At 35.0% G+C, this 24,624-nt stretch overlaps 1 pseudogene; it reads right to left on the bottom strand.

The window, feature by feature from the left end:
* Window positions 1-858: 858 nt before the first annotated feature.
* On the bottom strand, window positions 859-3,211 carry LOC125104516 (cytochrome c oxidase subunit 4 isoform 1, mitochondrial-like; annotated as a pseudogene).
* Window positions 3,212-24,624: the final 21,413 nt, after the last annotated feature.

Raw genomic sequence — 24,624 nt, 5'->3', positions numbered from 1 at the left:
ATTCACTCCTATTAGTCAGCTCTGATAATTAAAGTGATGAGTCATTTGAAAAGGTAAGTAAAGTGATTTCTGATTCCATCTTATCTAGGGCCTTTCACATACTTTCCAGTATTCAATTTCACAATTTAGAATTTACACTGAAAATCCCTAAAAATTTGGTCTTTTCATATTTGTAAGTTAGTAAGAATAAATCCTATCAGAGACTTAAGAAAAATAATGGTTATTCTAAAACTTCAGTTGTAGCAATAAAAGAATAAAAAGGAATAACATGAAAGCCACTGTAGAACTGTCTGCTATTTGAAGCCATTGCAGGTATCAGAAAATAAGTCCTGTGCAGACTGAAATTTTCTTGCTCCTCAAGTTCTGTCTGAATATATTATTTTTAAAGGATCCTTGAAACATAAAGCATCCTGTATGTGCAGGCATTAAAATAAAGTACTATTAAAATAGATACAAGAATATATTAAGTGAAAAATACCAAATAAATAAATTTGAGGAGGATGTTGGAAAAGAAAAGAGGATCCCATACTGTTTTCACAGTAGACAAGATCAACAAATGAGAGAACTAGTAAAAGTTACAAAAACATCAACTTCCTTACAATATCTATATGGAGCAGTGATACATGTTTCCCAGAAAACTGTGAGCAGATCAAACATTCAATCACAGTCTGGTCTGTTATCTAAGACAGACATTTACTCAGAGTTCCACAGAAATCAAAGTGCATTTTTTTTTCACATAAACTGCTCATTTATTAGCATAATAAATACTAAATATGAGTACAGCAACATAACCATTTCCAGTCAATACATGGAGATGCATTGGAGGTGGCAGAACAAGGGGAGGCAAGTGGCAGCCTCCTATTTCTTCCACTCCTCCTTGTTGTAGTACCACCTGGCTGAGAACCTGTGAATCAGGCTGACCTTCATATACAGCATCCTCTTGGTCTGCTTGGTCACCCACTCCTCTTCCAATGTGTGGAGGATGGAGCTGTACACATTGTGCTTCTCCCAGATCAGAATGAGTGGTGAAGTCGTGAGGATCATGCCGGCACCCACAACCATCTCCCACTCTTTCCTGCTTCTGTTCATTTCAGCAAAGCTCTAATTGAACTTCATATGGTACAATTCAACTTTTTCATTAATGGGGAGGCTGCTCCAGGAAGCCCTCTCCTCCTCTTCTAAAGTCTTCTGGTGGAGAGGTTCTTGATGTGGGCCACCTCAGGCAGGGGATAGCTGGTGGACATAACTCGGGAGAGAGCATAGTCTTCATTCTTCAGGACATTTCCATGTGCTCTTACACATAGTGAGTGGAAATTGCTCACTTGCCAATTAAGCTAAACACCCTGCTAGCAACATCCTGCCACTACTGTCCACTGCCCCAAAATGTAATTTTTAATCCAAATATAAAAGAATTAAAATTGTACTTGACATTGAAACAGGAATTTCAGATTGACAGATTTGCTGAAACTCTATGTTGAAGAAGAAAATGTCACATAGGAAGATATATTTCAAATATGTTAACATGGTCATTTAGAAGGCAAAAATCTGTTTATTCCTAACTATCCATGATTATCTGTGAAAACAAAAATATGAAATTGCATGTGGTGAATTTCCATAAAATGGAAATTATGTTTTTGGGGTTTTTTTTGTTTTTTTGTTTTTTTTTTTAAGATTTTATTTATTTATTTGACAGAGAGAGATCACAAGCAGGCAGAGAGGCAGGCAGAGAGAGAGGAGGAAGCAGGCTCCCCGCCGAGCAGAGAGCCCGATGTGGGGCTCGATCCCAGGACCCTGAGATCATGACCTAAGCCAAAGGCAGCGGCTTAACCCACTGAGCCACCCAGGCGCCCCGGAAATTATGTTTTTGGATGAAGACCCAACAACTCTGACACTGCTTGCAAACCATGTTATTTTTAAAGTACACAATATTCAATGTTCCCATGAGCATGGCATTAGAAATATTTCACAAGCAAACATAGTAATAAGATAACATGGTATGATTTTCAGAAAGGGCTACAAGAAGGTAGACTCTATATCCTGGTATATTTGTGGGTCTATTTGCTGCTTAATCAAGACAGAACTTCTGCTGGAAACAATGCTGTGAATTCTTGTTGTTTCATTTTGTAAACAAATTTACCAGAATGATAATCACAATGTCATTTTGGTATCTTAATCTGACTTCTCTCTTAAAAATGCACTTATTTATTATTAAATCTGATTGCTTATAATAAACAATATAGGCTAGAGACAAAGAACTTTATTAATTATGTATTAACAGTTTGAATATAAATATACTGAGAAAGAAAAGACAAATAATAATCTATTCTAATTAGTGTGTAGTTTTAGTATTAGTTCATGATTCAATGGCAGCCCATGTTGTTTTAGCTTGCCCAGGAATGTGTTACTTGTCTGGGCCTTCTCTAGTGTTTAAACTCTTCCCATTCACACTGATTTGGTGACTCTTATACTTCCCCCTGACAAACATTTTCTGCCTTTTTTTTTCCCCCTCTTTTTTAAGAGACAGAAAGAGAGAGAGAGAGCATGAGAGCATGCTGGAAGTGTGGGGAGCGCAGAGGAAAAGGGAGAGAAAGAATATTAAGCAGGCTCCATGCTGAGCATGGAGCCCACTTGGGCTTGTTCTCACAATCCTGACATCATAACCTGAGCTGAAATCAAGAGTCAGTCACTTAACTGACTGAGCCACCCAGGCACCCCTAGTTTTGCTTCTTGATCCTAGACAGCTTCCTCTTGATATTAATGACAATACACTAATTCCAGAGAGCTCTAGGGCCCTGCCTCTAAATCTTCAGATTTCAAATATAATTGCAGAGATATATTATTGTTCATGGTCAGTTTTAAACTTAATAGTGGAACTCTTGATTCCATCTCACAAAAATTAGAAACAGGCAATAGTATCAGTTAGTGTTACACAGAAGCTACACATGAGCAGTGGAAGGAACACTCCAAGTCCAAGTCCCAAGTCCTTAGAGGGAAATAATAGAGAAATTTCCAGAGCAAGGATGGTGATAAGTAAACCCAAGGACACAACATCCTGACCTGTGGCTTCTAAGACCTTGGGGCTGACGGATCAAGAGCCACTGGTTTCAAGCATGCATTCTCCTCTTCTTCCTCTACCTCAGGGTAACCCCTAGACTCATTAATGCATTCGCATTACAGTTACAGCCTCCATCTCCATGGAAAAGGTTGCCATGGTGATTGGGGAGCAAACCTTGCAGGGTCAAAATCTCCTCCTTCCAACCTGTTGGGGGAAGTTCTCCAAAGGCTTAGAAGCAGACTTCATTAGAGACCACCCTCCATATATCTTGGCTCCTCCCAGCCCAGAGAGACACAACAAATATACAATCCCTAAAGAACCTAGGGCCAGTTTCACCTCATGGAACCTCCTTGCTCTCCCACCTTGAGAGTGTACTTTCGCTTTAATAAAACTGCTTATGCTTGCTACTTCCCTTCTGGCTGTCTTTATTCAAGCCCAGATTCCCACCTAAACGCTCTTGTGAGGAATCCAAGGATCAAGACCTCTATTCACACAACACAGACTCTCCCATTGGTAACATTAGTACATTTCTCATTTAATAGCAGCTTAAATACTCTTAAAAAAATGCAATGTCAAAGAAAAGGTAGTTTATATAATTAGCATATCATACTATACCTCAAGGATTCCCCACATAACAGCAATGATCAGAAATGGTAGTGAAGGCCATAAACTCTGCCATCAAGCAGTCCTGATTTCCAGCCAATAGACACAGCAAGAGGGACATCATATATTCTTTGAAAATCATAAAATATATTAGATTTCATATGACAAAGAAAATAATTGAACAAATCATACATAGTACTTTAGTTGTTAGTTTCACGGATGCTGTTATTTTACTTTAACATTGATGTTAAAATGTTTACCTTGGAAAAAAGGGTCAGGCATTCCCATAGAGGCACTTCTTAAGAACAATAAGGGATACCTTTTGGTAACAAACCTCAAATTTATTTTTAATTTTATAAAATTTTTAAAAATGTATCTATTTGACAGAGAGAGATAGATCACAAGTAGGCAGAGAGAGAGGGGAAGAAGGCTCCCCACCAAGCAGAGAGCCCAATGTGGGACTTGATCCCAGGACCCTGAGATCATGACCTAAACTGAAGGCAGAGGCTTAACCCATTGAGCTATCCTGGTGCCTGATTTTACATTAATTTTAATAGACAAAAATTTCAGTATTAATCACATAGCATATAGAGAATCTAGTATAGGATAGATCATCTAGACAAGTTCATCAATATTGATTCTTATACTAGGAGGGAAGATGAAGATAATGATTTTATAGGAGATACAATTAACTATTTATTCCAATTAGCCAGGGGCACAGATTTCTAGTTGTCCTCCATACCTGATTTTTCCTTTGTCATAGCATTACAAATTTAACTGGCTCCATGAATTTCCAGAATAAAAATTTCATTCCCCAGACTCCTTGCTGCTAGTATTAAGTCTTAGAAGTATTAGACAGTAGGCTCTGGGAACTTTCTATCCTGCGATAGAGGGTAGCTCTAACCCACTGCAATGCACTTTGATGTCAGTCTGCATAGGTTTGAATCATTGACACATACTCAGTGCTTAGTAAATTTAGTTATTAAAGACACAGCTATTAACTTTTGATATCATTTTGCTGGAGCAGCGTTCTTCATCTGGGAGTGATTTTGTGCCCCTCCTCACCCCCCACCAGAACACATTTGCCAAAATCTGGAGCCATTTCTGAATGTCACCAGGAAACTGGGGTGGGGTGGAATTCCTGGCATCTAGTAGGTAGGGGTGCTGATAAACACCTACGATATGCACGAGACAGCATATTTGATATTTTAAATTTGGTATTTTTAAAAAGTTACTTAAATTTGATATTTTAAAAAGCCACTTAAATAGCGAAGCCTTTAAGAGAGTTGTAACACTAATATCTTTACAGATCCATGATATAAAGATATCAATTCATTCAGGCAAAATCCCCCAAAATCAAAAAACACCAAACTTCTATTTTGTTGCCACCCCTCTAAGTTCTGCCAGAAATTTTAAGGGTAGAATGATAATAAGAGACTACAAGTTTCCAAAATGGCATTATTCAATGTTGTCAATCCCAGCCATTTTAGTTAGAATGTCTAAGTTAAAAAAACAACACAAAATTAAAGAAAAAGCAAAAACAAAACAGAACAAAACAATAGCAACAAGCTCATCCAGACTTCTATTAAAAATCATCCAGCCTAATCTTTAAAACCCTGTACTTGGAAAAAGTAAGGAATTTTTTCTATTCCCTAATCTGACATATTTAAATTTAGCTTTAGAAATTTCAATGGTTGGTTTGCCTAGCCCAACCTCAAGTATAACCACCTGAAACAGAATGATTTTAAACTTATTTCTATGAAAACTTTTCCTTGTGTCCTACACTTCACTGGCTTCCTGGGAGATATTTCCTCTGTTGCTGGACAGCACCCTCTTTGAGTTTCTTCTCTTCCAGGGCTCAGCTCTCTGTATCCACCTCAAGCCACAGCTTCGTTGTAGAGCTGGTAGATTAAAGAGCATCCCCTGGGCCTCTGTCTCCGGTTTTCCACTGAAATGCTCCTGTCTGTCCTTTGCCTAGCATTTTCAGCCACAGTCACCTCTCACCACCTTTTCTGTGCCCCAAGACATGAGATCATTTATAGCTTCCCTGACATACAAAAGTGCCACCATTTCTGCCAGGCTCAGACCACATTAGCCTGAACACAATGCACAGTCCTTCCTTTATTGTGGCTGTGCCATGCCTCAAGGTGTCAGCTAGTGAGGTGTTGTCAGTGAGACAAGATGTCCACACAGCATCCAAAGCTCTTTCCAGGTCAATGGATTACTTCCTACAAAATCCCCTGCTGCCTCTAGTCTCTTTACTCACCCATATTCTCTGTCTTCCTACAAAACTAAAAGAATATTCTCCAGTTTCCCCAAAGCAAGGAGCTCCCCAGTCTCAGCACTTTTGACATTTCAGGCTAAGTAATATTTTGCTAGCAGAGGAGAAACTGTCTAGCTTATACTGTAGGTGTTTATTGTTCCCAGATAAAGAACACTGCCCCAGCAAAATGATATGCAATCCTCAAATCTCACTCACCAAAACATTTAAAATATGCTAGAAGTGTTCCAATTTTTTTCAAGGGCTGTAGTACTTTGGAAAGAAAAGTTAGCAAAGACTTGCAGAATATTTTCTATTTTCTATCAAACTTATATCCCTTACCCCAAGATAATAATTCTGTATCTCTCTAATTGAATGGAATGATGGGGGTGGAGGGAGAAAAAGGAAGCAAAAAAAAAAATCAGTATCCCAAAAATATTATTCTGTTGCATGTATCTGTTATTCTTATAGGCCCAGTCTTCTGATTTGATGGGAAGAATAAAGAACATTTATTTAGATTATTTTTGGAAGTGAGTAGGAAGTCAAAATTATTTTTCTCATGGACATGCTTCTCCCATAGCATATGGAGCAGATTGCCTCCAGATGTTACTATGCATTAATTCATACCTATGATCATGGGGTGACAAAATCTGTCTCTTCTTTCTGTACTTGTTTCTTCGATTTAGAGACATAATTCCCTCAACTTTGCTTCTCACTGGGACGCCTCTACCATTCTTACTGATCCTATTCCTCTAGCTATGAATATAGTGGAAGGACCTGATTTTAGAACACCGTTTGCTTCAAATTTGACATCTTTAATGCATGTGGTTTGTTGTGTATATAAGACTTCACTGTAACACCTTTTATTGACTGGAGGAGTTGTTTTACTTTCTCTTTTCCAACAAGTGAGGCTTTCTCTTAGCTTAATTTTTCCTCTAATGGTACTATCATGTTCCTCTCTCTTTCCATAGTTTTTAAATACAATTTTTGTTTCTCATTGTGAGTTTTCTCTATTTACTTATTTTTGTTCCTGTGAGACTCATCTAAGGCTGTCCCAAAATTTTAATCGCTGTGTTCTATGAAGGATGGCTCTGGTTTAGCGTTCTTTGGAATTTGATTTATATTTCTTTTCCACTCAAATCATTTTTTTTCTTTAATTTCCTCTTATGAATCCATAGGATAATTTTGCTCTGGAAAAACACTCTGGAATCATTTTCTTTTTCCTAAAGATTTTATTTATTTATTTATTTGAGAAAGAGAGAGACAGAGCATGAGCGGAGGGGGACAGGCAGAAGGAGAGGGAGAAGCAGACCTCCCACTGAGCAGGGAAGCCTGACGCAGGGCTATATCCCAGGACCCCAGGATCATGATCTGAGTGGAAGGCAGACACCCAACTGACTGAGCCACCCATGCCCTCCAGAGGCATTCTTGATTCTTTTTTCTCTCACAACCTATATTCATTCTGTTGGGGAATTCAGATGGCTCTACCTTTAAAATATATCCGTAAGTCCATAACTCTGGTTGATTCTCTGACATTTTCCAAGTGATATGCCAGTGTCTAGAAATAGTAGGTGCTTGATAATATTTGTTTAACGAATGAATATGTGGATGAAAATAAAGATATTATCCATGTATGCCACTCAGTTCACATATCTAATAAATAAATACATGTAAAATCAATAGCAGTGCTAATTATGCAAGAATTAATTTTGCCTATAAGAAATATAGGCAACTGCAATCATGGTAACCAGCATGTTATTGTTTTCTAAGAAAATATTGGCAATATCATCAGATAACCAATAATTATCGTTCTAATTTCAAATATTTCCTATGTCTTAATGAAAAACATCTTCACTGTGCACTGATGAGTACATCAAATTGGGGAACTGCTGCTACAAAAACATAATTTGCTGCATTGTTCTCTAAGATTGCTTTTTATTAGTTGAAACAGAAGTGAGCATTGTCCTTTCCAGTGTACATATATTTTTATTTTGACTATAAAATGTTCATAATTAAACTTCTCTTAATGTTTTTCTTCTCATGCAAAACATTTTCTCAGGAGTATCTTAAATTTTTTTTCATTGTATATTAAATTAGAATCTGAAACTTTTGGAGAATTTTCTGTAAAAATACATTGGTTTATTTAAGCGTTTCTTTCTCTATTTTTTTTTTAATTTTCCCCTCAGAAAAAATGGGGCCTAATATCTAGAAGGAAAAAAAAAAAAAAAAAACAAAACCGTCTTTGTTAAATAAATCAATGAATTGGTACAATATGTGAGTGGTAAGTCAGCATTACATATTCGTGGACTTCCAGATTCTTTTATTCTGTTTTCCCTTTTAGATAATTGTCCATGAAAGCTGGCACACTGTTTCTTTAAATTCTATAAAACACTTTTGTACAACCTGGAGTATTGCTTTCTGTATATTGCGCTTTTTTTCAGTTTCATGGTCACCTACTTCTAGAGACCCACTCTATCAGTTACATTTGGCCCAATAGTCATCTTGGTCATATATGATCCAGTTCATCAGATTCCTTTGATGTTTGCTTTGTGAGTGAAGTATACATTGGTCAGCAAGATTAATCAAGTATCAGCTAGGTACGTTTGCTTTACTTGCATGAGTGTCCCGGCAGGTGTTTAAGTGGATTTGGTGCTCATTTAGTACTCTTGCAATGCTGCCAATATTGAGAACTGCATATGGAACTTATCTATTTACATCATCAAACCAGATGGCTTTATCATATATTCCTTAATTGATGCTATGTGTCTTACTCTTTCCTTTTATTCTCTGCAAAATGAAAATTTGCCTCATTAGTTCTATTTGCTTAGAGAGATAGACACCTGTTAGATTTCCTTCCTGAGTCTCTACTCTCAGTAAGAAACAGTTTGATCTAAAAGTGTACCGTTTTCTGTCCTGTTTAGATTATGAAGGTGGTCTTGGTAAATACCAAGCTAAACTATAAACACAATTAAGATTGCATTAGTAGTTACTTTAATGAAAATTTCTCTCACATAAATATATATGTGTGGGTACATATATACATATATATGTATATATATCATGATAAAATAAAATGGTCAAATATCCTTTAAAATTAAAAAGTGCTAATATTAATTGTATCCTTATGTAAGGAAATTTATTCAATCAAGGCACTAGAGAGGGAAAAAATATAACTGAAATAATTTTTCTATGTCATTTTGTAATTAAGAATCACTTAACTAAGCAAGTATATAAAATGTAATCAAAAGAGTTTAATAAGTGCTCTAATAGTACTGTGAAAATTAATGGCTTCAATGAGAACTAATTATCTAACTTGCTGTTTCAAATATTTAAAATAAGTTTTTGTTCTTCACCCTTTAAATTCATTAATATTAAACAACTTCATTAATAATGTTAAAGTGCAGCTTACATTTGGTGATTAGAATACATAGATATACTTCCTAGCATAGAAATATAAAGGCCTAGTAAGAAAAAAAAAGTAAAATGGGCTTCAATATGGGTATATTATAGCACAGATTTGGTTCTGACCCAGTGGGAGCATAACTGCATGTTGTTTTCTTATAATGGGAATAGTTCCCATAAGAAAGATACTTAAGGGGGCGCCTGGGTGGCTCAGTGGGTTAAAGCCTCTGCCTTTGACTCAGGTCATGATCCCAGGGTCCTGGGATCGAGCCCCGCATCGGGCTCTCTGCTCACCAGGGAACCTGCTTCCCTTCCTCTCTCTCTGCCTGCCTCTCTGCCTATTTGTGATCTCTGTCAAATAAATAAATAAAATCTTTAAAAAAAATAAAAAAAAAGAAAGATACTTAAGGAGTAGATATTCTAAAACTGAATAATGTTACAGTTAGTATAATAACCAATCACTGAGAGAATCATAAAGGTAAATGAGTATTTGATAGTCATTTTTCATTAAAATGCAGCAGTGTCCTGGTGTTAATAACTAGTTAAAAAAAGCTAAATGATACTTGCATTTTGATTGCAAATCTAAATTTTCTAAAACACAGACAGTGGCTTAAAAGTTCTTCTGCATTTAATCATTTCATGCAATGATATATATTTAGAACTTTATATTTTTTGAAGTGTTTTTCACTTCTAATTTTCAGTTTTTAAAGGGTTTTAGTTAATTATATTCTTCAAGATATTTCAGCTTGGTTTTTGCTAAGGGAGATGTTTCCTCTAAACAGGAAGAATGGATTAAAATTTAATCTCAATAAAAATCTACATCAGTTTAAAAGAAAATAGAAATAAAATTGTCCAAACGATTTAGAAGAAATCATGACTGCTTATCAAAGTTTTGCTCTCATTTGTGCTCGTTTTTTTCACTTAAGTGAATTGACGGTATTTACATAGTTATACATCTGCTTTAAATTTATCATGCTCATAATGTTAAATTTGGTCCCTGCTATAGTCACTCCACATGTTTTTAGAGACAATTTGAAATAAGAGATTTGATTATTTTTATATTTTGAAAAAAGAATTGACATACTATATAATATATGTAATTGACATACTATATAATATGAAGAGAAGAGAGAAAAATATTCCTTCAATAAACATCCATGAGAAAGTTTTTTAATGTTCAATAAAATTTTTAAAAAGACATAATGCATAATAAGTTATTCTTTATCCTCAGGCTTTAGCTTTCAAAGTCTTTTACACATGAAACAGAAAGTTATCCCTACTATAGGAAAATAATTTATTTTCCATGAAAGTTTTGCTTAGAAGTAAATTATTCTCACAAATTGTATGGATTTTCTTTTCTTTTTTACTTTTTTTTTTTTTTAAGATTTTACTTATTTATTTATTTATTTATTTATTTATTTTTTTAAGATTTTATTTATTTGACAGAGAGAGACCACAAGCGGGCAGAGAGGCAAGCAGAGAGAGAGAGGAGGAAGCAGGCTCCCTGCAGAGGGGAAAGCCCGATATGGGATTCGATCCCAGGACCCTGAGACCATGACCTGAGCCGAAGGCAGAGGCTTAACCACTGAGCCACCCAGGTGCCCCAGATTTTACTTATTTATTTGAGAGAGAATGAGAGATATTGAGAGAATGAGTGAGAGGAAGGGCAGAGAGAGAAGCAGGTTGCTGGCAGAGCAGGGAGTCCCATGTGGGACTCAGTCCCAGGACCCTGGGATCATGACCTCAGCTGAAGGCAGACACATAACTGACTAAGCTACCCAAGCACCTTGTATGGCTTTTCTTATTAAATGTCTTGTGTAGTTTGGATTTTGACATCTGTTTTTACAATCTGAGGGTAACTGATAATAGACTCTGGAACACAACAATAAAAGGTAAGATTATGTATTATATATTATTTCTGGGTCAAAGATCCACGACATAACTCACTACAAACATGCTTTCCTGACATGGCCATGTTGGTGGGATGTGGGAATGTGTGAGATTTAGAAATGGCTTTAAGATTGGCCAGGAATGGGGGTGCCTGGGTGGCTCAGTGGGTTAAGGCCTCTGCCTTTGGCTCAGGTCATGATCCCAGGATCCTGGGATTGAGCCCCACATCGGGCTCTCTGCTCAGAGGGGAGCCTGCTTCCTCCTCTCTCTCTGTCTGCCTCTCTGCCTAGTTGTGATCTCTGTCTGTCGAATAAATAAATAAAAATCTTAAAAAAAAAAAAGATTGGCCAGGAATGTGTTTTATGGTATATATTTATGTGTATGTGTATGTGATTGTGTATGTGTGTGAATCATTTTGGCTCCAAATCCATTTTTAAGTTTTCATACATAAAGATAGAGCTTCAATAGCTTGGCTATAGGACTAAAACTACATGGTTCAGGCAAGAAGACAGGGTGTGGTGCAAAAATAATGAATACTGGGACGCCTGGGTGGCTCAGTTGGTTGAGCAGCTGCCTTCGGCTCAGGTCATGATCCCAGCGTCCTGGGATCGAGTCCCACGTCGGGCTCCTTGCTTGGCGGGGAGCCTGCTTCTCCCTCTGCCTCTGTCTGCCATTCTGTCTGCCTGTGCTCGCTCGCTCTCCTCTCTCTCTGACAAATAAATAAAATCTTTAAAAAAAAATGAATACTGTTTCGCTGAAAAATAAAAAAATTAAAAAAAAAATAGAACTACCCTGTGATCCAGCAATTGCACTACTAGGTATTTACCCAAAGCATACAAAAATATTGATCCAAAGGGATACATGCACCCCAATGTTTATAGCAGCATTATCAACAATAGTCAAGTTATGGAAACAGCCCAAATATCCATCAATTAATGAATGGGTAAGGAATATAATATAGTAGAATATTACTTAGCCATAAAAAAGAATGAAATCTTGCCATTTGCAGTGACATGGATGGCAAAATTAAGTAAAATTAAGGCAGTCAGAGAAAAACAAATACCATATCATTTCACTTATATGTGGAATTCAAAGAAAAATAAATCAATGAACATAGGAGGGAGAAAAGAGCAAAACCAAGTAACAGACTCTTAATCATAACGAATAAACTGAGGGTTACAGGAGGGGAGGTAGGCAGGGGAATTGGTTAAATATGTGTTGGGGATTAAGGAGGGCACTTGTGATGAGCACAGAGTGTCATATATAAGTGATGAATCGCTAAAGTCTACACTTAAAGCAATTATTACACTCTATGTTAACTAACTGGAATTTAAATAAAAACTTAGAAAAAAGAAGAAGATAAGGTAAAAGTAAACTAATGTAAAAATTGTTGAAAAAATATTGTTTCTTCAGTTATTTTTCAGTAAGTCAGCCACTGAAATGTTATGCTGTCATATATACTTATAACAATATTAGGACCTTGACTTTTCATACTATCAACCAGGGAATACTGCTATGATTTCCTAGATAGAAAAGAAGAGCTGCACAATTAACCATGAAGTCCACAGAAAATATTTTGTAAACTTGAACTTGTGTTATCAAACTGAGTACTTAAGAGCCTGCATCTGGAATCAGAAAACCCAGCTTCTAGTTGACTTTGTGAAAATAAAGAGCTGTGTGATTTTTTGGAGATGTTCGTAACATTTTACTTTTAAAATATTAGCCTGTTTCAAACCTTATAATGCTGTATTTACAAGAAGATTTCTTTTAATAATTTTACAATCAGTCCTTCTTTTGATAATTAACATAAAAGTATGCTTATTTCTATGCATGATAATTTGCATATATAAATTCCCACTTATAGTAATGGCAGAGTTATATGCTATGAAACCAGTTCATCTACCAATGAAAGTTAGAAAAGTCATGGTACTTTAAAACAAATGAAAACAGACAATATTTGTTTCAAGTAATCTGAGCAATCAAGCCATCCAGACATGAGGAGGGTTTCAAATCCCAGTGAAAACTAAATGCCTCTAGATGAACGTGAAATTTTATCAATGACTTTGAGAGAGTCAAATGAGCCTCTTTGAGGCATCTGCTGCTTTCTTTTTTTTTTTTTTTTAAAGATTTTATTTATTTATTTGAGAGAGAGACAGTGAGAGAGAGCATGAGCGAGGAGAAGGTCAGAGAGAGAAGCGGACTCCCCGCAGAGCCGGGAGCCGATGCGGGACTCGATCCCGGGACTCCAGGATCATGACCTGAGCCGAAGGCAGTCGTCCAACCAACTGAGCCACCCAGGCGTCCCGCATCTGCTGCTTTCTTAACTGGTGTTCTATCTAGAGAGTTAGAGTCAAATAAACAAACCAACAAAATGACTATGAGACCAGAAGGTAAGTATAGATTGAAGTAATTCTGTACAACTGGAAGACAAAATTTGTATTTCAGAGATTGACAAAGCAGCACCCTTATACCATGCATATTTCTAGTGAGGATCTTAGAAATACTATTACCAAAGAAAGTACAAAAGCAAAGATTGTCTAGGTCTTACAAAGAAAGAAGTTCAGTTTCAAATTACCTAAATCCCATATTATATTAAATTTATATGCAACTATTCTAATTTCCTATCACAAAGAAAAAGAAAAATCTCTCTATTAGGAGATAACACCAACCAAATCTTGAAGTTAGTCTTGTCAATCATTTTATACAAAGGAAATGACCCAACTCTAGGAGAGGAAACAAAACCAGGAGAAAGAGATATGTAAATGATCTTGAAACTGAAGTAATCAAAGACTTTAAGTATCTTGATAATCATTCAAGATAATGATGAGTAGTTTCTCCAGATATTACAATCTGAGAAAAGACAGTCAAATTAAAAAAAAAAAAAAAAAAAAAAACAACAACAATGAGGGGCACCTCAGGAGAGTTGAATAGGCATCTGACTCCTGGTTTCGGCTCAGGTCATAATTTCAGGGTAGTGAGACTGAGTCCCACATCTTTGCTGGAGTTTCTGTCTCCCGCTCCTTCTGCCCTTCCTGCTCATGCTCTCTCTCCCTACCTCAAATAAGTAACTAAATCTTTTTTTTTTTAAGAAAAAGATACAATGAATGAAATTAAGAATACAATGGTTAAGTTTAACAGATTAGGCATAGCTGAAGACAGGATTGGTAAAAATGGAAAGTTAAAAATATGAAAGTTTTGACCAAAATATGCAGAAAAAGTGAAAGAAAATTAAGAAAAGAGCATAAGGGATAAATGGAGCATAGTGAAAAACCAAAACAGTTAATTTGGGGACCTACAGAAAGAAAGGAGAGCATGATGCAAAAGTGAAATTTCAAGAGATACTTTGAGAATTTTCTCAAAACAATGAATGACATCGAGCCTCAGATTCTAGAAGCCCAATGAATTCAAGTAAGGAAACACACACACACACACACACAGAGTTTCCAGGGAACAACTATATGTCTGATATCTGACTTTCATAGAGGACAGAATAAAATGTGTTGATATATTTTAGTGTTTAAAAAAGAAAAACTAGCGGGACGCCTGGGTGGCTCAGTTGGTTGGACGACTGCCTTCGGCTCAGGTCATGATCCTGGAGTCCTGGGATCAAGTCCCGCATCGGGCTCCCAGCTCCACGGGGAGTCTGCTTCTCTCTCTGACCTTCTCCTAGCTCATGCTCTCTCTCACTGTCTCTCTCTCAAATAAATAAATAAAATCTTTAAAAAAAAATAAAAATAAAAAAGAAAAACTACCAATCAATAATTTTAAATCCAGTGAAATGTTAGGATGGAGTGATGATTTTCAAGTTCTTTACATGCCAGACTGAAAACCAGGAGTCTATTTGTTTTTAATAAAATTAAAGTCTTATGTTCTCAGGAGAAAAGTAAGTGATAAATAAGTTGTCTTCTTTTTTCCTTCCATGTTCATTTCCTTTTTTGTTTAAAGGAATAGCGAACTGTTTGTTATTCATAACTACAAAGGCTATCAGGATTTGATAATTATTACTGGAAAAAAGAAACAAAATGAAATGGAGTGATGGTTAGAAAAAATTTAAATAATACAATTATTTTCCCTTTTCCCTTTGAGTTATTAAATGGAAAATATCAATGGACACCATTAGCTATTTAGGGACAAGGACAGGGAGGGTACCTTAGGTCAATAAAGACTTTCAAAAGATCCTAAGACTTGTAGGGACTAGAGGTAGCATGTCCTTACATGTATCACTAAACATGTATCACTAAACATAAAAATAAACATAACATAAACATATATATATGTTATGTATAACTAAACATAACATATTGTGGCCCAATATGTATTTCCTTGTTATATAAGAAAGCAGTGATTGGGGGTGGGGGGGTTACCCAAGTGGCTCAGTTGGTTAAATGTCTCCTTTTGACTCAGGTCATGATCTTGGAGTCCAGAGATCAAGCCCCACATCTGACTCCTTGCTCAGCAGGGAGTTTGCTCCTCCGTCTTCTTCTGTCCCTTCCCCACTCATGTTTTTTCTCTCTCTCTCAAATAAATAAATAAAATCTTAAAAAAAGTAAAAAGAGAGAGAGCGAGAGCAATGGGAGTTGTTAACCTGTAGGAAAGTACTCATCATTAAGGGGTATATGTGCACCCTGGGTTTTCAGTATTCAACATAATTTTAGACTCTTGACTCCTCCTAACAGCTTCCCTATTTTATAGTTTCCATTTTCCTCCATTGGTATAGATTTAATCATGAATTCAGTACACTGAGCAAAGAATTTCCTATCATTGGGATAGTCATCTCTATTAAAATTTGGCCGTGATATGGAACCACACATAAAAAACTGGCTTAAATGGTCCAAGGGATCTTTGTGATGTCATGAATAATTATTGTGATTTAACTCTTTAGTGATGTGGACAAACATTTCTTTAAAAAATATTCATTTAGGGGCACCTGGGTGGCTCAGTGGGTTAAGCCTCTGCCTTTGGCTCAGGTCATGATCTCAGGGTCCTGGGATTGAGCCCTGCATCGGGCTCTCTGTCTGCAGGGAGGCTGCTTCCCTCTCTCTCTCTGCCTGCTGCTCTGCCTACTTGTGATATCTCTTTCTCTGTCAAGTAAATAAATAAAATCTAAAAACAAATTCATTTAAACAAGTTTTAACACAATATAGTAATGATTAAAAATTTTATTAATCTTTTTTCACCCCTGGGTTAATTATAATACCTAAATTTGCTTCTACTTCCTTTCTTTATTCAATACATACAACAATTTAGTGTCTCTTTTTTCTTTGTTAAAACTCTCTTACCAGTGTCTTCCAAAGGTCAGCAGATAGACAATCTAGTCACTCTGACATTTCTCTAAATAGAAGGTGAAGTTTGTGCACTTTCTGTTTTTCTTTCCCTAGTCAATGATTTGTCTCTCCAAGAGCAAGTGTACACTTACTGAAGTCCTGACTTTAATTAAATATTAGCATTAACTTATTCCAAGAAAGTTTTAACAGAAATAACTATGTCAAACCTCTATACAATTTTCAAATTCTGGAAATAAATTTTTTTAAAATAGAAAATATCAGGACTTTATATATAATAGTGTGTGTCATATGTATGTATGTGTATATAGTGTATATATATATATATTTTTTTTGCCATTAACCTCCATTTTCAATGGATGATTTTAAAACCATACTTTAAACATAATAGCTTATAAAATATACATAGTCAGTATCCATTTATTCTCCCTCATCTTCAATATAATTTTCATGTATTCATATAAATAGCTAAACTATTACTGGGTATATTTTTATAAATAATGTATAAGATATAAAATTTGTTGTAAATCATACACATGTACATATATCTTATATATAAGTAAATATGTATATGTTTATGACTCCATTGATATATTCGTATTTTCTTATAATAGTTTTTCTTTTTTTTTTAATTAACATATAATGTATTATTTGTTTCAGGGGTACAGGTCTGTGAATCATCAGTCTTACACAATTCACAGCACTCACCTCATAATATTATTAAAAGTTACTTTATCACAGTAATATTTTCCCTTAGAATTCATTAAAACATAATAATTTCCTGTAATCACCCACCATGCCTGTTGAAATGAAACACAGATTATTTTAAAATACCTCATGTTCTTTGGTTTTATTCTTGTAAATTTGTTTTTTTCTTATAATTGAGCTTTATTTTCAGATTATATTTCTTATTCTACAGTTCTACATTATAGGCTGTAGTCTGTAAGAATATTAAGGTCATTATCTATATATTTGCGATTCTTCTCAATGAAAACATTTTTGTAATAACATGGAAATGGTATGTCATTGTCAGCTTTCAATATATTCATAATCATATCAGAGTAACTGACAGAATCTTTTTTAAAAAGGCAAAAGTGAATTCAAATATCTACAAATTACCCCAGGAATAAACAGATTTGCAAAAAGCAAGACTCATACCAAAGTAAACATCAATGCTAACATATTGAATGACTAACATACTGAAAATTACATTCCAATATAGCAAGATGATCAGAACAAGAAAGTTTAGTTTCTAAAGGAGTAGTATTTTAAAAACGTCTTTGCAATTAATTTTATTGAATGGATAGTTCTGATATCAACTGAAGCACCCTCAAAAAAAAAAATAGGCAGAAACAAATCTTAAGACATACTTTACTCAAGTAGTGTCTTAAAATTAAGAAAAATTTTACTCAAGAAGTTATTTGCCTTCTACCCCCAATTTTTCATTGCATAGATTTAAAAATGTGTGTTACATTTATTTGTCTATGTAAATTGAAATGCAGAGAAACTAAGATTAGGTCATCTTAACAGAGGAACAACAAATAATAAAAATGTAAGTGAGTTATAATGCCTAAAACCCTCACTATTTCATAAGGTAGGGATTCAAGGATAGATTTAAAATTTCTTTATTAATAAGATATCTACCTCTGTTTAATAGCAAATCATCTACAATGTGATTAACAGTACAGTGATAATATATTTGGCTACATCCCACTTCATTTTCTTTACAAGAAAGAGTGAGTTGAACATTAATCCATCAATGTATCTACAACTTAAAAATTACTTTTAAGAATTAGGAGGTACTTTGAGTGTTTTTTCAATGTGCTCAGTTGGTATTGAATAAAAAGTGGCAAGAAATGATTATGTGCTAAAAGTTGTTCATGAACTATGCATATAAATCCCCATACATAGTCGAATCTGTTACACTATAACAAAATATTCTGAACTCTGGTGAATCTACACAGTAAATTCAGTTACAGTGAATACACACAATTAGTTAACTTAACCTATCCTTTAAAGTTATCACTGTATTAATAATGTACCTCCAATAACTTCTACATAATCTTACTCTTTCTGCCCCCAAATAAACTACAAAAAGTGAAACCCAAGTGTATGTAACATGCCATCTAATGTGAATACAGATGAAATTTCCACTTGCTCTCAGTTGTTGGGGTAAGAAGATAAGCACGTTTTGATTCAAGTTTCTTTCTTTGTGTGTCACTAGAAATAAGGGCACTTGGTTGCTATTTTTTGACAGTAGTTTTGACATATATCATGGCTGATGTTTGTAATCTTGAGAGTGGAAAAGATTTAGTTTTTCTTTCCTCAACTCTTTAAGAATTAAAAATTTACACATGAATTTAAACCATATATGGATTTGCATGTGATTGTGAAGTTACAGGTCTGTGGCTTATTTAGGAATGACATCCTGATCTATATTTCAACAAATCTTTACATAAATCAAAACAAACAGAAAAAAGAATTGAAACCTTACACTTTTTCTCACTGATCATCATAGTGTCTAAGATTAGACTATATGGGGAATTCTTTCTTTATGGTAATCTTTTTTTGTTAATATTAAGAGGGAATGAACAAAGAATTGGTAAATATGAGTCTAGGTGATTAACTGATTTGGAGTACATCTATTAATATACTTTCTTCTCAGACTTTTCTTGTCCACTCATTTTCCTTGATTTGACTTATAAAATCTGGATATGTTCAGATAAAGCTCTAGATTCTCTTTATAGCTCACTTCTCTCTTTACTATTAGCCTCTTACTACCTTCATAATTTCATCGCATGCCATAATTTTTCTTACTTACATACTGACAAATTTTAAATATGTATCTCAGGCACAATACTGACACAAATACAGCTTTATAATTCAAAAAAATATTAACACTTCTTTGCCTGGTTCCTCTCCCTTGTCCCACATATTTCATGTAATATGCATGTTTATTCTACTTCAAATCTCTTACATTTATCCTTTTCTCTTGATCTCACTGTTACAATTCTAATCCAAACTACCATTTTTTTAACTGTAGCAATAACTCCTAATTGATTTTTTATTGTGGCTAAAAAACATAAGATCTATTATCTCAACCATTGTTAAGTGTATAGTTCAGTAGCATTAAGTATATTAATTCACACTGTTGTAAGACAGATCTCCAGAACTTTTTCATCTTGCAAATCTAAAACTCTATAGTTTTTGAGAAGCTCCCCTTCCCTGATTTCCCTTCAGCCCATAGTTACTTCCATTCCATTTTCTAAGAATTTGACTACTTTACCTACCTAAAATTGTAGAATCAGTGTATTTGTTCTTTTATAATTGGCTTATTTCATTTAGCCTAAAATCCTCAAAGTTCATCCATGTTGCATCATGTGACAGGATTACTTTCCTTTCTAAGACTGAATAATCTGTAGTATGTATATACTGCAGTATGTATATATATAATATATATAGTATAATATATAAATTAAATATTTTACTTAATTTATATTATATATTTTATTTATAATATATATTATATAGTAAAAGTATATATTAAATATATAATATATGTTATATAATAATCTGTAGTATGTATGCATATGTAGTATGTAGTATGTATATATACATTTCATCTACTCATTCATCTGTTACTGGACATTTGGGTTGCTTCCATCTCTTGGTTATTATGAATAGTGCTGCTATAAACATGGGTGGACAAATATTTTTTTAAAGACATTGCTTTCAACTATTTTGTATATATACCCAGCAGTGGCATTGTAGTTCTATATTTTTAATTTTTTTCAGTGGCTTTCCTACTGTTTGCCATAGCATTTACAACATTTTACATTTCCACTAATAGCACACAAGGGTTTCAATTTCTCTACATTCTCCCAGCATTTGTTCTGTTCTCTTTTCTTTTCTCTTTTCTCTCCTCTTTCCCCTCTCCCTTCTCCTCTCCTCTTCTTTTCTTAGTGGTAGCTATCCTAATGGGCATGAGGTGATACCTCAGTGTGGTGTTGAATTCTACTTCTCTGATGATTAGGGATGTTAATCACATTTTCATATGCTTGTTGGCTATTTGTATATAATTTTTAAGAAATGTCTATTCAAGTCCTTGGGCTATTTTAAAATAGAGTTATTTCATTTTTCCCTTGTTGAGTTATAGAAGTTCTTTATATATTCCAGATACTAAACCCTTACAGAAATATATTTGCATCTTCTCTCATTCTTTGTCTTTTCACTCTTAATTGTGTCCTTTGATCTGATTTTTTAGTAGCCTCTTTTATAAGCCCCCAATTCATTATCCATACTCTTTGTCAAAAAAATGCTTACAAAGCCCAAATAGGATCCTATAATTTCACAACTTTATAGTTACCAATGTCTTCCCAAAGCTCTCTAGTTAAAATTCAAAATGCTTAAAATTGTGCTATATAATCTGGCATCAATCTATCTTACCAGTATCTTTACACACCTTCTTTCTCCCTTTACTTTCTACCACACTGATTCTTCTCATACCTCCTCTGATGACCCAAGCCCCTCCTTATCTTAGGTCCTTTGTCTATGCTTTTAATTCTGTTTTGTGTTTCTCCTTATTCCATGCAAAGAAAACTGTATTTTTTGAGCCTCAGATTAAATGTCTCTTATTCAATGAAGCATTTCCAGACTTTCCAGCTTAGAACAAATTTTTAGGTCTATAATGTCGACATTCTCTGAGATGATTTGTAGTATTCATCAAATGGAAAAATTATTTGTGCAATTATACAGTTATTTATTTCATATCTGTCTCCTCAAATAGAATGTAAGATCCATGAATAAAGAACCATCCTTTCTTATTTATCATTATGTCTCCAACACCAGCAGAGTTCCCTGCCTATTGAACTGTTCAATAAATACGTTTTAGATGAGTAAAAGAATAAATGAGGGACTAAATTAGTTGTCTGATTTCTATAGGGTAATTTTGGCTATCAACCAATGATATCAATTTGGGCGATGTGGTATCTGGACTTGAGGCTTGGGTATTATATTCTAGTTGACACTTAGGAATAAAATATTAGGCCAAAAGTCTATTGGGTTGAAAGGTGTAGCCAATGAAGTGTAGGAGGAAGACCTTGATGTAATACAAATCAGGAACAAGGGACCAGGTAAAACAAAATTAATTTAGGAGCAAGGCTAGTAAAAAACTGACAAAAGCCTAAGAAATTCATATGAATGGAAATGAAGAGAGGTTTGCCTGAGTTACTGGCCTGGAGACACATTTAGGATAGGTGAGTTGAACAGAGATGGTTTCCAGGGGAGTAAGTGTTAACATGATCAAAGGTATGGCCCAAGGCAAGGACTTAACTACTTATTTTTTCCTTCAAATTTTAAATATCTGCTTTGAATTGTTACATATTACCTTTATTATAACTATTGTGTTTTCTCCATGAGATCCACACTGTTTGTGTTACTTTATAACAGGTATTCCTAAACCATTTAGGAATGTATTAAAATTAAAGCATGTAATGTGAAGAAATTTAGAATACTTTATTAGGCAAGAAGAATCCTGGTAATTTTAATTAATGGTCTAGTGCTCCCAGCTAGAATTGTATGCAGTTGCCTGGCAGATACCATCTATGCCTATGACCAAGGAACATAGCTTACGTTTCCCCTCTCTATGTGATGGAATTTAATTATAGTACATTGCTTATTGCTCTGATCTCAACCATAATCTTCTGCACAATATTTTGCCATCACTTAATCAGGAATATGAAGACATTAACTTCAAATGGCAGTTTTACTTCCTGATTGTGATTTATTTATATTTATTTTTACTACTCTAAGAAAGGAGATCATTTTTCATAAGTAGGTAGAAGAAGAAATTTTGATAGTCTTTTCCAGGTGGTATTTAATACATTATGGTGCATGAAGAGATTTTTGTCCTGATTATTTCATAAAGATATCTTTTACCCTTTGAAATGCCAGCATCTGACAGTTGTGAACTCCTTACTTTGTTGAACAAGCTCTAACTCAGGGAAAATACCAAGAGTATACGTGCGATTGACCTTTAAACAAGACTTGCCTTCTACTGGAATGTGTAAGTCTCTGTGACTGAGCTTCTCTCAAAGAAGTTTTTTTTTTTTTTCCTATTATACATTATCATACAAGTAATACTTAGTTTTTGAATTTTCAAATAATGTTGCATTCTATTTACATCAAAATATCAGACTAAGAGGTAATACCTGACAGTTACATCACTTAGTTATAATGTAGGTACTTATGGATATTTTTGTTTCCAACAGCGCTTCTTGTTTTGATCAATATTACTTGTGTATAGAAGCAAATTGGCCATATTCCATGCCTTATGTTTCTTTTATGTTATCCATACTACCTAGTAAGAATGTACTGTTTTAGACAAATCAATTTCCTTCTCTGTGTCCAAGCTTCCTGTCAGTAAAATGAAGGTTTTTGAAAATAGCCTATTGAGCTTGCTGTCAAGCTCTGACACTGCTGTCAAGCAGTAACATTGCTGTCACTCTATGTTTCTGTATTCTCAATGGGGATGATACTATCTCCAAGGATGTAAAAACTGTTTGGAGGGGGGGGCAGTAAATGACATCTTAATGTGTGGCCCTCCAAAGGGCCATCATAACAGTAAATAACAGTATTAAAATTCTATGAAAGGAAAGACGTAGTTAAAAACAGTATATTTAGGGACACCTGGGTGGTTCAGTTTGTTAAGTGTCTACCTTCGGCTCAGGTCACAATCCCAGGGTAATGAGATTGAGTCCTGCATCTGGCTCTTTGTTCAGTAGGGAGTCTGCCTCTCCCTCTCTCCCTCCCTCTGCTTGTGCTCTCTCTCTCTCTCTGACAAATAAAATATTTTTAAAAAATGATCAGTGTATTTAGTAAGTTTCCTTAGGAAGTAATAATTTAAAACAACAACAAAAAAGTTTAGAAACATTGCTCCATGCATTTTTGCACCTCAACTCATGGGCCCAGGCTAAAATCATATTTAAGCCTCTGTTTAATCCTTTTTTCATTCATACCATATAGTCATATGATCACTATGTAATGTGGATCATACATATAGGTGTTTACAGTGATTATTTTCTGTCTAATGTTTGTTTTCATGTATACATTCTTTATTTCTTTCAGGCCTATATCTCTAGGTCATTATTTCCAAGTAAGGACTTGAACTCTCAATGATATTGCCCTCAGGAATATTATACAATGTAGAGAAAATTTTCCAGCTTGATAATAAATATTTTCTTCAGGTAGAAAATTATTGGATTTTTTTAAAAGATTTTATTTATTTATTTGATATACAGAGAGAGACAGCAAGAGAGGGAACAGAGCAGGGAGAGCACCAGAGGGGGAGGGAGAAGCAGGTTCCCTGCTGAGCAGGGAGCCTGATGTGGGGCTCCATCCCAGGACCCTGGGTTCATGACCTGAGCTTAAGGCAGACATTCAATTACTTACCTACCCAGGCACCCCTGGATTATGTTGGTTCAGAATGATAAGCCATGACTTAAAAATGGAGCAAAAAGTCAAATATGATTCAACTTACTACCCAAATATTTAGAACAGTTTCATTTATTTATTTATTTATTTATTTATTTATTTATTTGACAGAGAGACACAGGTAACAGTGAGAGAGGGAACACAAGCAGGGGGAGTAGGAGAGAGAGAAGCAAGCTTCCCAGCTGAGCCCAATGTGGGGCTCTGCTCCATCCCAGGACCCTGGGATCATGACCTGAGCCAAAGGCAGCTGCTTAATGGTTGAGCCACCCAGGTGCTCTTCTTCTACTTTTTTTTTTTTTAAGATTTTATTTATTTATTTGACAGACAGAGATCACGAGTAGACAGAGAGGCAGAAAGAGAGAGAGGAAGGGAAGCAGACTCCCCGCGGAGCAGAGAGCCTGATGGGGGGCTCAATCCTACAACCCTGAGATCATGACCTGAGCCGAAGGCAGAGGCTTAACCCACTGAGGTGCTCCCTTTCTTCTACTTTTTAATATTAGATACAAATATATACCAATACAAAGAGTGCTCTTTCTTAATCATGGTTCCAGTCCAACATTTTGAGACACAATAAGCATATGTGTTAAATAATATAGGATTACATATATATATGTGTGTGTGTGTGTGTGTGTGTGTGTATA

The sequence above is a fragment of the Lutra lutra genome, chromosome 7, assembly GCF_902655055.1.
Source record: "Lutra lutra chromosome 7, mLutLut1.2, whole genome shotgun sequence".
Lineage (NCBI taxonomy): Eukaryota > Metazoa > Chordata > Mammalia > Carnivora > Mustelidae > Lutra > Lutra lutra.
The sequence above is the reverse complement of the archived record's forward strand: the minus strand, read 5'-3'. Positions and strand labels throughout refer to the sequence as shown.